This window comes from Chroicocephalus ridibundus, chromosome 2 (genome assembly GCF_963924245.1).
Source record: "Chroicocephalus ridibundus chromosome 2, bChrRid1.1, whole genome shotgun sequence".
NCBI classification, from domain to species: Eukaryota; Metazoa; Chordata; class Aves; order Charadriiformes; family Laridae; genus Chroicocephalus; species Chroicocephalus ridibundus.
Window position 1 is genome coordinate 153,685,164 of NC_086285.1, and position 13,524 is coordinate 153,698,687.

A 13,524-nucleotide genomic window follows, 5' to 3' on the forward strand; every position below is an offset into this window, starting at 1 on the left:
GAAGGCTCTGGTGGCCTCTAAAAGCAGTCAGGGCTTTAGAAAAGACAGGGCCAGCATAGTGAAAGAACAAGAAGCAGCAGTTCCAGGCTACGGTGAGGGAAATTTTGATTTACACATAAGAAAAAGAAAGCTTTACCATGAACATGGTTTTGCCCTGGAACAGGTTGCCCAGGGTTCTGTGAATCTTTGGCCTCAGAGACTTTTAAAAATCAACCGGATGAGTACAAAAAAACGTGCGTGTCAGGGCCCTGAGTGGCCAACAAGCCTTAATTGCCCTGATGAGTCTCACTTGGGGCCCCCATGGTCTTCCCAGGGGTCCTGCAGTCCCATTTCTGCTGGGTCCTCCCTGAGCTGTGCTGTGGGTAAGTGTTTGCCCAGCCCCGTCCCTTGCTGACTTGCTAATGGGACTTCCTGGGCTGATCTTGGACCTGACCCATCCCTTTGCATCCATCTGATTGTCACTGGACTGTCATCAGGCCCTGTTCCTGTCAGCCTGGCCCTGCTCCCCTTGCTCAGGGGCGGTGGGAGGGTGCCGGGTCAGTGAGGGCAGTACCTCTGCCTGTGCGTGATCACCCTCAGCTCCTGGCTCATCTCCCCTCAGGGAGCAACCATGCTCTTGCTACCCCCTGGAAGGGGGACTGGAAGGTGCTTTACTTTAAAAGAGTACTGTTTTCATTCATGCTCTCTCACAGTCCTACGGACAAGCACCAGGACATATATACCCAAGTAGTCTGTCCAACACGTAGGCATCAGGATGCTTGAGTCCAGGTGGTCTGTCCAGGAATCCTGTTGAAGGACAAGGCTGCCAGCTATTGAGACCTCATCTTGTCTCCTGGTCTCTTCTTAGGTTGGGAGCTGTGTGCTGATTTTTTGCACGTGCTTTTTTGTACCCTTTAGGGCATCTCAGTGATGAGTTTCTCCATCCTATCTCACCTCTATGAGTTGTCAGCATTTACTCAGTGTTCTTTGTCTCTGATCTGGGCGTCCTGAGAAGCTGATATCTATGCGCTAGGATCATGATGAACTGCTAATCTCTAGCTGCCTTCAATAGGTCATTCCTATTGCTCTTCTCCTGCCTTTGATCCTTCCTGCTGCTGCTTCCCCACCCTGTTTTCTGTCCCTGAAGCCAGCCCTGCCTGGAGCAGCAAGGTTGGACTTGATGATCTGCAGTGGCTCCTGCAGTTTACATTTCTTACAATTCTGTGACATGTTCATAACAATATAATGCAGCCAAGGATTTTCTCTGTGAAAAAAAAAAAAAAAAAAGATTTTAGGATAACCAGCTGCTGGAAAACATTTATGATAACAGTACTGAGCACCAGGGATACTGGTCTCTTAGGAGTCTGTTATGTGAGCGAAGAAGTGAGAGGAATTATGAAGAGTGGAAGAGACATCTGGTTTTAGCACAAATTAAACAAGATCTGATTAAAACGTACACAAACAACAAAAAAAAAGGATAGGTCAAAGAGCAGGAAAACACTGCTAGCTAGAAGAAATTATTCATATTAATGAAAAAAAGATATAGAAAGGACTGTGTCTCATCTGTCTGGGAAATTGGATATAATCAGTAAAAAGCAATTGAAGTATCTATACAGTAATTACAAGGGGCTTACACAAAAGAAAGGAAAGAAATTAGAACAACCAATGCCGAATATGAAACTAGGTGTTATACGAACAACAGGGACACAGTGAATAGCAATCATCTTTGTAAAGCAGAAAATGTTCAGAAATAAGTAACTAGAAATTGCACCTTCAGAAAAAACGTTAAAGGCAGTTTGGATTGGAAAAGATTGCTAAATGCTAGAGCCTATAAAGGGCCTATAAAGGGGATAAAAAGAGCAAAAAATTAGCTTTACTATCCCTTTTGATGATTGATTGTTAAAAAAAGGAAAGTTTCCTGAAGGGTGTGAATGAAGTTTGCCAGAGATCTCCCCTCAGCTTTCAATTTAGACATAGATGCAATTCACTTAAGCGTTAGTCTGTCATTCTGGTATCGGTTGGAGAACAAATGGTAAAATTTAGATATTTCTGAGCCTGGTATCTAACAAGAACATGTGCCAAACAGCCACAGAACCAATCAGAAATGGTACCATACTAGACTGGCTTTGTGATGTGATGTTATTGAAAAGGTGGTCATCGAAAAATACTTTGAAATGAGTGTTCAGAAATTAATTCAGCTATAATTAAATGGCAGTGTAAATAAAAGCATCTTCTAAGTGCCTCAACTGCAAAAGGTCAGTTGGTGTGATGTCGTCCATGTAATGTGTCCTTGAAAACAGAAAATGCAGTCATCAACTGTATCAAAGTGTCTGCTGTGACAGCATGTAAATGAGGTCTCGTTAATGTCTGAAATTCTGCGGCTATATCTATATTAGCAAATAAATGGCTCATAAGCTTAAATTGCATTCCCCCTTCCCAACTGTCAGGCCTAAAAGAGAAGTCCAGGATTCATCTCAAAGCATCTACTGGGAACGGCCATGACTTGCTCTGTCCCCTGAGCCATGCGTTGTCCGGAGGGATGCTGGGTAATGTGGACTAAAGTTGTGCCAGGGAACAGGCTAGTGTTTTGATGGTATGGATGATCCTGTACTTGTGTCCTCATGCCCTGGTCCTACGTAACTTTTATTGGTATAAATACCGTCTTTACAGTTTTCAATTCCCAGAAATGCAGACTTGGCTTGCAGTACTGGGAGGCGGGAGTACTGGGAGACTCAGGAGAACAAAGAGCCTGTTTATGTCAAGAGAATAAAAAGAATTGGTGTATTTACGTTAATGAAACAAAAGCCGAGGGATATGATGGGGTTTTGGCAGGAGAGGTAAATGCCACAGAAGGTGAAGATTCAGTTCAGCCAACTGGCAGTAATGACTCAAGGACAAACATATATAACCTGTTCACAGGAAAACTGAGGCCAGAAATTAAAATTTCCAAACATCAGAAAACTACGACTCTAGGATAGGAAATGCAAGAGCCAAAAGAACTCCCCAAATGTTTTTAATATAAAGCTTGGTTAGTTTGTACAGGGAGTAATATAACACAATTGGCAGATTGTTTCTTGTTCGACATTCCTAAAACCTGTGATTGTATTTCCTGAATCTTTACAGATAATCTCTCTTCAGGAAGCGCATTTCTATTTCAAGTAGAGATAGCCAAAATGTGTTTAAGTTATTTTGTTATCTTTTCAGTACAAAAAAGCATTAGTAATTTTTCTGAGTTGTAACCTTTTCGAAACTTATATAATGTGGTGGGGATGATTATATTTGTTCCTAAATTATACTATGATGGGCCTAGTTCTGAGCCGCTTTCTCAATCACAGCTCCCTGTAAGCTGTGAGAATCTAGTCAGCAAAGGAGCAAAGCAATCAAACCGAGATCAAAAGACAGGAGGGGCTGGGTCTGAGTGGGAGTTAGGCAGGGCATACTGTAAGACAAGTGATAAAAGAGGAAAATACACACCATTAGCCTACCAGAGACCCAGGGTGCCAGGAAACAGTGAGGTTTTTAATGCCTCCAGCCACAATCCAGAAAGATCAATGGAAAAAGTCTTATTTACATCTTTGGGATTTGAAGTTTCCAGTGGAGTTTATTTTGCTTCAGTTGTCCTAGTCTAAGTTAGCAGCCTAGGCCTTCTAGCCTCAAAGAAGGTCAATAAATGGGTGAGACTGAGAAGGAGATGAGAACGTAGCCTGCCCCTAGTTTGTAATAGGCTGCAACGTTTAGCCACTAGAGAAAGCTTACAGTGGAAACCGCAATGCAATTAGAAGGCAATATTTATAAAATTCATAAAAGAAAACACGAAGCATCTGATGCAAGACCGACCCATGGCACTCATGGTCAGACGCAGGTCAAGGGCTAAGTGAGGTACATAAAAAACTGGATATTTATGTAGATAATATACTCAGATTTAGACAGAAATATCTCCAGTAATATAAACCCAGTGTGTCATTGCATAAAGCCACTGCTACTGTATTATGAAAACAAGGGAACATTTTCTACGAAAACAAGGGAACATTTTCTCCTATCTGCAGGTTGTCTCCAAAATGTCTGCCCTATAATTGTTAACTACACAGCTTCTAGCATGTTCTATTGACATCTATTACTGGTCAGTGTTTTTTTCTGTGATACTATAACATAGAATATATAGCTATAGAATATATATTGTCTAATAACAATAGCAGCAACATTAAAGCAGTAGGAGAAATTAAGATACAGTTCACAATAATAAAAGATGCAGTAAAATAAATTGGCATTGTACTCATTTCCCTTCCTTGTAGGTCTGCAAACTCATTTGTTACATTACGGAGCATTTTTCAAGCTCGCCTTCTATTGAGGTTGTGCAAAAGATAAAGGAATTCTTGACTCTGATGATATTATAGGTATTTTAGAATCAGTTTTGATTTGCTGGAAGAGCTTTCATGCTCACTGTAATAGATATATCAAAAAAGCTACGGGTGTTTAAAATCTAAATACTGCAAGCCAAAATTTCATCTTACAGTTAGGAAAGGAGAATTTTCACTTTTTATTGTCGTTCTTCCCTTTACCTATAGTGGCCTTCCTCTTGCCACCAGAAATATGTTTACGTCCCTGAGGTTCAGATAAAGCGGCGTTAATCAGATCTAAACACATACATGTATATATGTATATGTATACATATCACAGGTTTTGTGACCTTCATGCCAAAGGTCAGTTCAGCAAAAAGGCTTCTGTGTGATACCATGATGATTATGGTTAATAAGCAGGAAGCCACATGAGCAGCAGCACTATTAAAATCTCATTTCCTATCAATTTGCATCTGTGTTACTACATATTCCCTCTGCCCTCACCTGGGAGAGCACCGGCCTCCCTCACAGCCCCTAACACTTTGCCTTTTTCCCCTTCGTGCACCTTAAGCCTTTTTTTTCCCCACTTTGTCTTCAGTTTCCTGCCATGGGCAAGGCAAGAGAAAGCGTGTGCTGTGGCTGGTTCTGAACTGCTGGGGTGATTATTCCCTGGCTGCACCAGGATACCAATTCCCTGGCTGCTCCGCTGCTGAGGAGCTGCCTGGCAGGCCAGACACACCAGGTAACTTGAGCTCACTTGTCTCCTCCTCTGGGTATGCAATATTTAGTTCTTCTTTTTGTATTTGCTGCTTTTCTGAAAGCTTTTAGGAACTTCGGGCTGCAGAGACTTCCATCCCTTTGTAATTTTTTTTTCTTTTCAAACTGGCCATCTGGTTCAAAAGTTATTAGGGAAGGATTGACAGAGACCTTAATTGAATAAGCCTCATTTCCTTTCAAATTCAGGCTAACAGCTTGCTCTGCTGCAGGCAGCATTTCCCAGAGAAAGCCAAAGACACATCAGTAGGATCATGCTTGTATTATGCCACGTTCCAAATTCCTACTTCAAGCCACTGGAAAACTAAAGCTGCTAAACCCATCTAAATTGTTTAACATGAATAAATAACTATTTTTCCTGTCTTGTGGCTCCCTCCATTCTGAGAAAGAGATTAATTGCCTTTGGTTGAAATTTGGAAACAATACTAGTAGATAATCACCTACCTACTTACCTACCTGTGTTCTAGTTTAAATCTCACAAATCCTGCTTATCTCTGACTCTGATATATAGCAATCTCAACTTCAAGAGCTGTTTTTTCAGCTAGTAACTATATCTATTAGTGTGAACATTTAACAGGCTAACTGGGGCACAACAATCCCAGTTTTTTGTTGCCTTTATCAGTATAGTGTTTTGAGGATGGAAGCCATGTATGTACACACACCCCCTCACATCCTATTCTGAGGTCTTTGTGTAGCCTCAGAATAAAGTTTTGCATAAACCTTATACAATCTTTCAGCACAGCAGAGAAGTCCACCTAGTCAGCACATTATTTTTTATTTTTTATAAAAACTAAGTTTTTCTTATCTGGGAACAAGGCAGTACTATTTGCCTATAGCATGATAATTTTCGTTTCGGGATAGAATTGATGGCACTGAAGCCCACCTGAGTTCTGGTTCAAAATCTAAATATTCCCAGAGGTGTCACAACTAATATGCAGAAATTCCTTAGCTCTGAGCTTTCCAGTAAACTTCCTGTATATAACATCCTCAACTCCCAGCAGTTAAACACCACATGCCATAATAAATTTGGTTTTAATGTTCCTTTGAAGTAAGGTAGTTTACCTTCGTATTGTTACCTTAGCGCAGAAAAAAATAAGACTATTGGAAAGCACTTGAAAATCACTGATGATGGGAAAACGTCCACAGTGACCCCGGGAGAGCCTCAAAGTCAATTTATATGCAATTGTAAGAATATCATTTAGAAGCATAGAAATCTGGTTCCATGTATAGGGAGAAAAGTAGCTTTTAGTCTGATTCATCCATATGAATTACACTACTTCATAATTTCTCTTTATGTGTTACTTGCTTATGTTTTCCTCAGATGTCAGCAGAATCCTGTTTTTACCTTAGTGATGAAAGGACTGTATGGACGGTTTGGTAAGGAGATGCAGTCAAAGGAGAAAGGGAGGGATGAGGAGCGGAAGGGGAAGGGGAAAGAAGGGGAAGGGGAAAGACAAGGAGAAAAGGAGAAGGAGAAGGAAGGAGAAAGAAGGAGAAGGAGAAGAGAAGGAGGAAAGAAGGAGAAGGAGAAGAGAAGGAGAAGAGAAGGAGAAGGAGGGGGGTTATCTGATTTTAACTAATGAGGTTTGTAGAGTTAAGCTGAAGGACTGGACTAATCTGGCCCTTGGTCTTTGCACGGTGGAGGCCAGCCTCATTTAGCAGCAGCATTTGCTTTCTTGTGCCGTGATCCAACAGGACTGAGATAACAGCCGTGAAAGTAGCAATAGTAGAAGTAACCAAGAAGCTGTACTTCAGAGTAGGACTTGGTCTAGGAAAAATTGATGAAAGGAAGGTATTTCTGCATTCAGCCGAGCCTGCTTACCCCTGAGAGTACTGTTACAGGTGAGCACTGCTCGTGGGGTGGGCAAGAACGCTGAACCGTAACAACATGAAGTTATGGGGTTGGTCAGAGTCCTGGTGTGCTGATTTGGATGCTTCGTTTAGATCCTTGGCTTTGATACTTTTCAGGACAAGCTTTCGGCCAGAAACACGTCAGCAGCTTTTGTCTGACACACAAGCTCCCTGCACATCTCCACGCACCGCACTACTGCGGGCAGAAATACTGAGCAATGATGTGGTGCACAGACATCTGAATGGCAAAAAACAAAGCTAAAATGGCTCTGCACTGAAATTAATAAACACAGCAGGAGACCACTTGGCTCCAATACTTCATGCTGGCTGACATTTTTAAGCTGCTGCTTAAAAATAAGCAGAAGTGTAGCCATTAAGGACAAATTCTCTCCTTGGACATATACCGATTACTTAGCAGAATCTGTGCGAACAGCTGAAATCCTATTGTACTGCGATTTTTAAAACAGTTTGTCACATCCATAAAGTCAACATCTGGTTTGCTCTGCTATAAAAAAAAATCTCTTAAGAGCTACTATTTCAGACAATTATGGCTTTCCCTTATTATTGGGTACTGTTTATCTTGCAGCAAAGTATGACATTGGATTTAGTGCTGCACAGTAAATGTGGAAGTCCATAGTTTAGTGGGGTTTAAACTGGGATTCATCCCACATAATGTTAACTGCTTGTCCAGGTTTCCTGCAATGCAAAAGGTTTGCTCTTGGCTCCTGCTGCGGTGTCCCAGAAGATCTTAGGCGGCCTGAATAGACTGTCATTCTCCAGTCTCCATAGAAGGTCCCTCAGGCAAGTGACTCACCCTGTAGGTGCTTTGGAAGTGTATCTAAAGAAAGGAGTGAATCCGAGTCTTACAGCAGCCCCACTGCAACAGTACATTTGTGGTGAGCTTTGTCTCATTGATCTTCAGTCATGTAAAAGTCAAGATGATTGTCTAAGCTAGCTGTCTTCTCCTTTAGTGGGCTGCACAGGAACATCCAGAGGGCAGTTCCTCTTATTGGTGTCAAACACACATCTTGAGATGTGTATCTTTGCCCATTTAAGATACTTGTCTCCCTCCACTGACTGAAGAGGTTCCCTGGACAACTGGTTTGAACTAGATGGCCAACTTTTAGATAACAAATGTGGAGATAAACGCACCCTGGATGACTGGATAATGGTCCCTTTGGAATGTCTGGGGAGACATTACCACTGGTAGTTGTGGGTGCACACTTACATTTTAGGAAGATATCTGCATGGCAAGCAGTCAAAATGTTGTAGCTGAGAAAGACTGCTCAATGTTGAAAGGGACTTTTCTTATAGCAGCTGTATTTTCTTCAGCTAGATCTTGATTTGAACATTTACCAGAACAGGGCAACGAAGCTGGTGAGGGGTCTGGAGAATAAGTTTTATGAGGAGCGGCCGAAGGAGCTGGGATTGTTTATCCTGGAGAAAACGTCCTGAGGGGCGACCTTATCGCTGTCTACAACTACCTGAAAGGAGGGTGTAGAGAGGTGGGGGTCGGTCTCTTCTCCCAGGTAACAGGCGATAGGACAAGAGGAAACAGCCTCAATTTGTGCCAGGGGAGGTTTAGACTGGATATTAGGAAAAAAATTTACACTGAAAGGGTTATTAAGCATTGGAACAGGCTGCCCAGGGAAGTGGTTGAGTCACCATCCCTGGAGGTATTTAAAAGATGGGTAGACATAGTGCTTAGAGATATGGTTTAGTGATGGGTTTTGTCAGAGTTAGGTTGATGGTCCCTTCCAACCTAGGCAATTCTATGATTCTAAGTACAGAAGAGAACTTTCATATTTTGGGTCTTCTAACATATTTTTTAAGTATACCTTTACGGTATACCCTTATGAAAAAGTATATCCCTATAGTTTGCTTGCTGTGTCTTTTTTTTTATCTTAAGTTTAGGTTTTTCCCTTGTCTTCCTAGGACTGCTGCTCAAATGATTCCTAAAACTGTACTGTGATAGTATGTCACATCATAAAAGAAAGTCTCCCCAATGTGATATTGTATGGCTAAGACATACTTCGCATACAGCAGGAACAGAGCACTGAGAATACATGAGACAGAAAGGATTTAATGGAAGAAAATGCAGCAGAGTCCTTTTACAGAGAATTGCAGGGTTTTAAAGGTGACTGGCAGAGAATTTTTTAAATGTTGTTCATATCCTGTTTGTGTTTCCTTACAACGTGCAAAGAAAGCTTGAAATGTGTTATTTTTCTCAAAGCCAGTAACAATTTCAAAAAGGAAGTGTCTTTTCAAAGAGTAAATTCCGTGCCTGCTTTGTGAAAAGTAACCGCTGAGAGAAACGCATACCTGGCTCCGAAACCCTCTTCGTGCCAGCAGTTTGTACTTCCAGCTCACTCATCAGTTTAACCACAACCATTCAAGTATCAGCATATGTTTGTTCAGAGAGAGAGGCCCTTATAGTTGTGTGTGTGTATAAAATAGGCTACTATTTTGCAGCATGAACAGGAATTAAGAGAAATAACGTTTTCACTAAGCATCTACCTGTTTTTCATAGAACTTAGCTTTGGGAAACAAGTTCATACCCAAGGCTATACCTGTATATCCTTTTAGAAACCAGGAGAAAACGGTGAAGTTTGCGGCTGGAGGGAGGCATGAAGGCAGTTTTAAAGGGCTGGTTTGCGCAAAGAGAAGCGGAGGATGGAGAGAAGAGGGCAGAGCAACACATAACACCCATCTGGGCTGTGCTGCTGAGGACTGCACGTGTGCAGTGGTCTCATCACCTGCTCACTGACCATGCTTCCTGGGAGTCATGGACCACTGCTGTAGGACCTTTGCTAGTGATTGAGTTCATCTCCCATCAGAGAGGTTCAATGCATTTTCTCCAGTAATGCTGCTCCCAGTCATGAGTCAAATCACCTTAAGAATAAAATTACATCCAAATTAACCTCTCCATCACCTCCTATTTCTTTTCAAAGTCTTCACTGAGGAGGCTTTTCTTCACACAGCTAAAACTTTGGTGGATTGTTATTGTTTGGAGTTCATTTTATTGTTGAGATTACTGTGTAATCTTCTGATCAAAGAAGGAACAAACATCACAAAAGCTGAAAACGCGGTCTTTCCTGCTCCCTAGGGCACCTATCCAAAATGAATTTGCCTCTGGAGAGAAGATGAGAAATATGTAACAGATTTATACACTGATTTATTTTCTTCTGTGCTAAAGCTAAGGTCTGGCGAGTCAAACACAGAGGTTGGAGGCTTGGTTCTCTATTATATCAGTTTTACACTGGGATAAAACTGATACAGTGGAGTAAAGAAGCAGGCCCAGTACACATCACATGTGCCAGACTGGTGCCAAGGGTCTCGGGAATGTTTTAGCCATTCCTGATGAAAGAAATTCTAGGGAATCCCTGTAGAGTTGAAATAAAGTGGTAGTTATTTAATGTTGAAGATTATGATAATGTTAGAGATTAATGTCAGGGCTTATGCTTTAAATCCGTGCATACTAGGACAAGGTTGTTTTTAAAAATTCTTTGGTCAGTGGGTGGCTGTACAGCGTTGCAGTGAGATTGTCTTCATCCACATCGTATCTTCACATGCCGACTCTCCCTGCTGCTGAAAGCTCATCAAAGCTCACCCATCTCTTGTCATAATATCCTGTGCATGCCCCCGTGGTGTGCAGAGCTACCGGCTCTGCCCTGTCTCTTCTTGGGAATAAACGACCTCGGTCCCACTTCTGTGATGCTCATACCCAAGTGCAGCCATTCTCGGTGACAAACCTCAGCTTCACGACCCTCCGGATCCCAAGCTTGGCTAGTACATAGTGTTCCTGTGTATGGTATCCTGTACCCGATAAGGATGGGGCAAAAAGAAAGCCGGACCACTTGCGTCCACTGATCTGTCACAACTCTGAAGGAGAGTTTTGTGTAAAACCATTTGAACTATCCTCGCAGAAGGTGTTTGTCTGGCATTTGCTGTCCTCCCGCTAGAGGCCTCTGTTACCATAACTAAACTGACCCAAGCGTTTCAGCTGTGATGGACAACAAATGTACAGTGGGAGGGGGTGATTCTGAGTTTATCCACTAAGCAACACTATCAGGTTTGTTAGATGCCGGTACGCGTACGGTATCCTCGCTCCTGCTCTTTTGTCCAGCACTGCACCGCTCTGCCTTGTCCCTCCTCCCGTCCTGCTTAGGGGTATTGCAGTGTCTGTCTGTCTGTCTGGTGCTCTGGAGCTACCCTCTCCTTCTCCTCCCTCCTCAGCGAGCCTCTGGGGAGAATTGCACTGGGATAATGTCTCCAGTACTCAGATGAAGGGGGGCAGGGGGAGGAAGGGGAGCTCCAGTGCCACCGTACAAGCTGAAATCTCCCTGGGAGAGCTCCTAACCCCAGCCAGGTCAGGTCAGTTTGAAGAAAGGGTTAATAATGGGAAAGAAATTATAAGCATGAAGTACAAATCTGTAGGTCCCACAAAAATTATGGTGCTAAAAATAAGTATATCTTAATTTTTTTTAATGCATATAATTAGACTTAAATAGAATTCTAGCAGTTCTAAAATAAATGAAATGTAAATCCCCAAATCCTGAGTTCCATTTGTTCTCCCTCCGTTTATGTCTTCTCATTTATAAAAAGATCATGTACAAAGTGCTGCTACTTAAAGGTGCCAGCATAAGAATGTTGAACAGTGAAATCCTATGTTGATTCACAGAACAAGTGCAATGAAAGTTTCAAAATTACAAGCTACCATGCACCATCAGTACAAGTGCCCTAGTAATATTTTAAGTAAGAAAATGTTTTAGCCTTGTAGCCATGTGGTTCTTAGCTCCTGAAGAGCCACCACCACACACCGTTGACTGCATGGTCAAATGTTGTGCTGGCTTTTTCATGCAAGAATAAACTCACAAGGACTTGCAATTAGACCACAGCTGATTTACTACCAAACAGACAACCATTATTAACGAATACCAGTCATTAAAACACAACCTGGGGTTGTCCTGGATTTCTGGTGCCCAGGATATCTTTCAGCTCTGATGACTGGTTTCTGAATCATGGGAGAAACTGCAGGTTTGTAAGTTGTTATGTGCAATGCATCTTCCCTCTAAATTTCTGATGTGTCTTTTCATGAGTCGTATATGATTTTGGTTTTCAGGCATTTTGTGCCAAATCTCATCTGCCAGATTTTATCATCCTCTTGTACTTCCTTTAACTTTTCTCAGAATTAAGATTTCAAAAGCAAGTTAGAAGTTCTGTCAACATCTACATGAGAAACAAGAGTAGAGAAATCATACCTTTCTGTATTTCTCCCTAGGACAGACTAGTGCGAACGAAATAAATATTTTCTGTAAAGAGATTCTGGGTCTCTTTCTGACTAGAAGCTTTAGCAGAGTTCTTGCCTCTAATTAGATATAAGTGGATCTGAGTTGTGAGAAATTCACATGCTATTAATCACCAGATGTATTAATGTATAGATTTGCATAGATTCTCTAAAGTTATTGTCAACCCAGATTCCTAATGAGGCTAGGCAGCCTCTCAACTTAAGCCATAAAGAATACGTAATCTTTGGGGGAAAAAAAAACCAAACCACCCTGAAAGCATCCTCCTACTATGCCATTTTTAAATAGAACGATGACTGTGTTGCTGATTTTGTGTGGCATAAAAAATTCATTTTCAAAGCAGATGAAATTCAGTCTTTTGGTTTGTGTGATTTGAAGGGCGATCGCTTTTTAAAAATGCATTGCTTGTTTAACATCTTTACCAAGATCAGCCTGCAAGAGGTCCTGTCAAGGAGACAAGTCACTGCCCTACTAAATGAACTTAATTACACTAAGGCACACAATGGCAGGTGGCCATCTTTAGAAACATTTTTTATTCTTATAGCATTTATTATTTGGTACTCTTCTACACAAGGAAGAGGGAACGATATATTTAGAAAGCTCTTTTTACAATTTCTTTATCTTGTCCGGTTGCAGGGAAGTTAGGTGTCATCTGCAAGGATATATTTCTTGTTAGTTATAGGGAGAGTGCCCTAGCATTTTCAATGTTGAATACATAAAGTCACCGGTATATTTCAGATTAAGCCATGAGCCAGCCTGACAACCTTAGTCGGTGGTTTACTGTAGGTCAGCAGCTTATTCTATGCTCAACTAATGCAATGCTGTTAGCACGGCTAACGCTCCACCGCGTGCGATGAGGATGTGACAAAGAGCAGCTACATACTGTCCTGGCACTGAAGCGACGGATATTTTGGTGTCTGAGGCAAACTTACTGAATTTGTAAGGGGACTGCGGCCTTCACAGCAGTACGGGTATAGCACCAGAGTACCAGTACCGCACCCTGCATCGTTGTTGCACCTCGCCTTGGAACCAGGGCACAAACAGTTGGTGCCAAGGTGCAAGTAGAGCCTGTCTCAGCAGCAGCCCTTCTGAGCAACAGAAATCGTTTGGTAAACCACAAGTAGCTTGGAAACTGGGAGCTGCCCTCCTTTGCCACAATTATTTAATGACTGGAAAACTATGACAGATCCGTGCTAACTCCTCTCAGACCGTGCCAGGTAAATCGATCTTCTAGTTACCGAGAGAAATCAAAAGGAGCCTGCCTTGATACTTCAGCC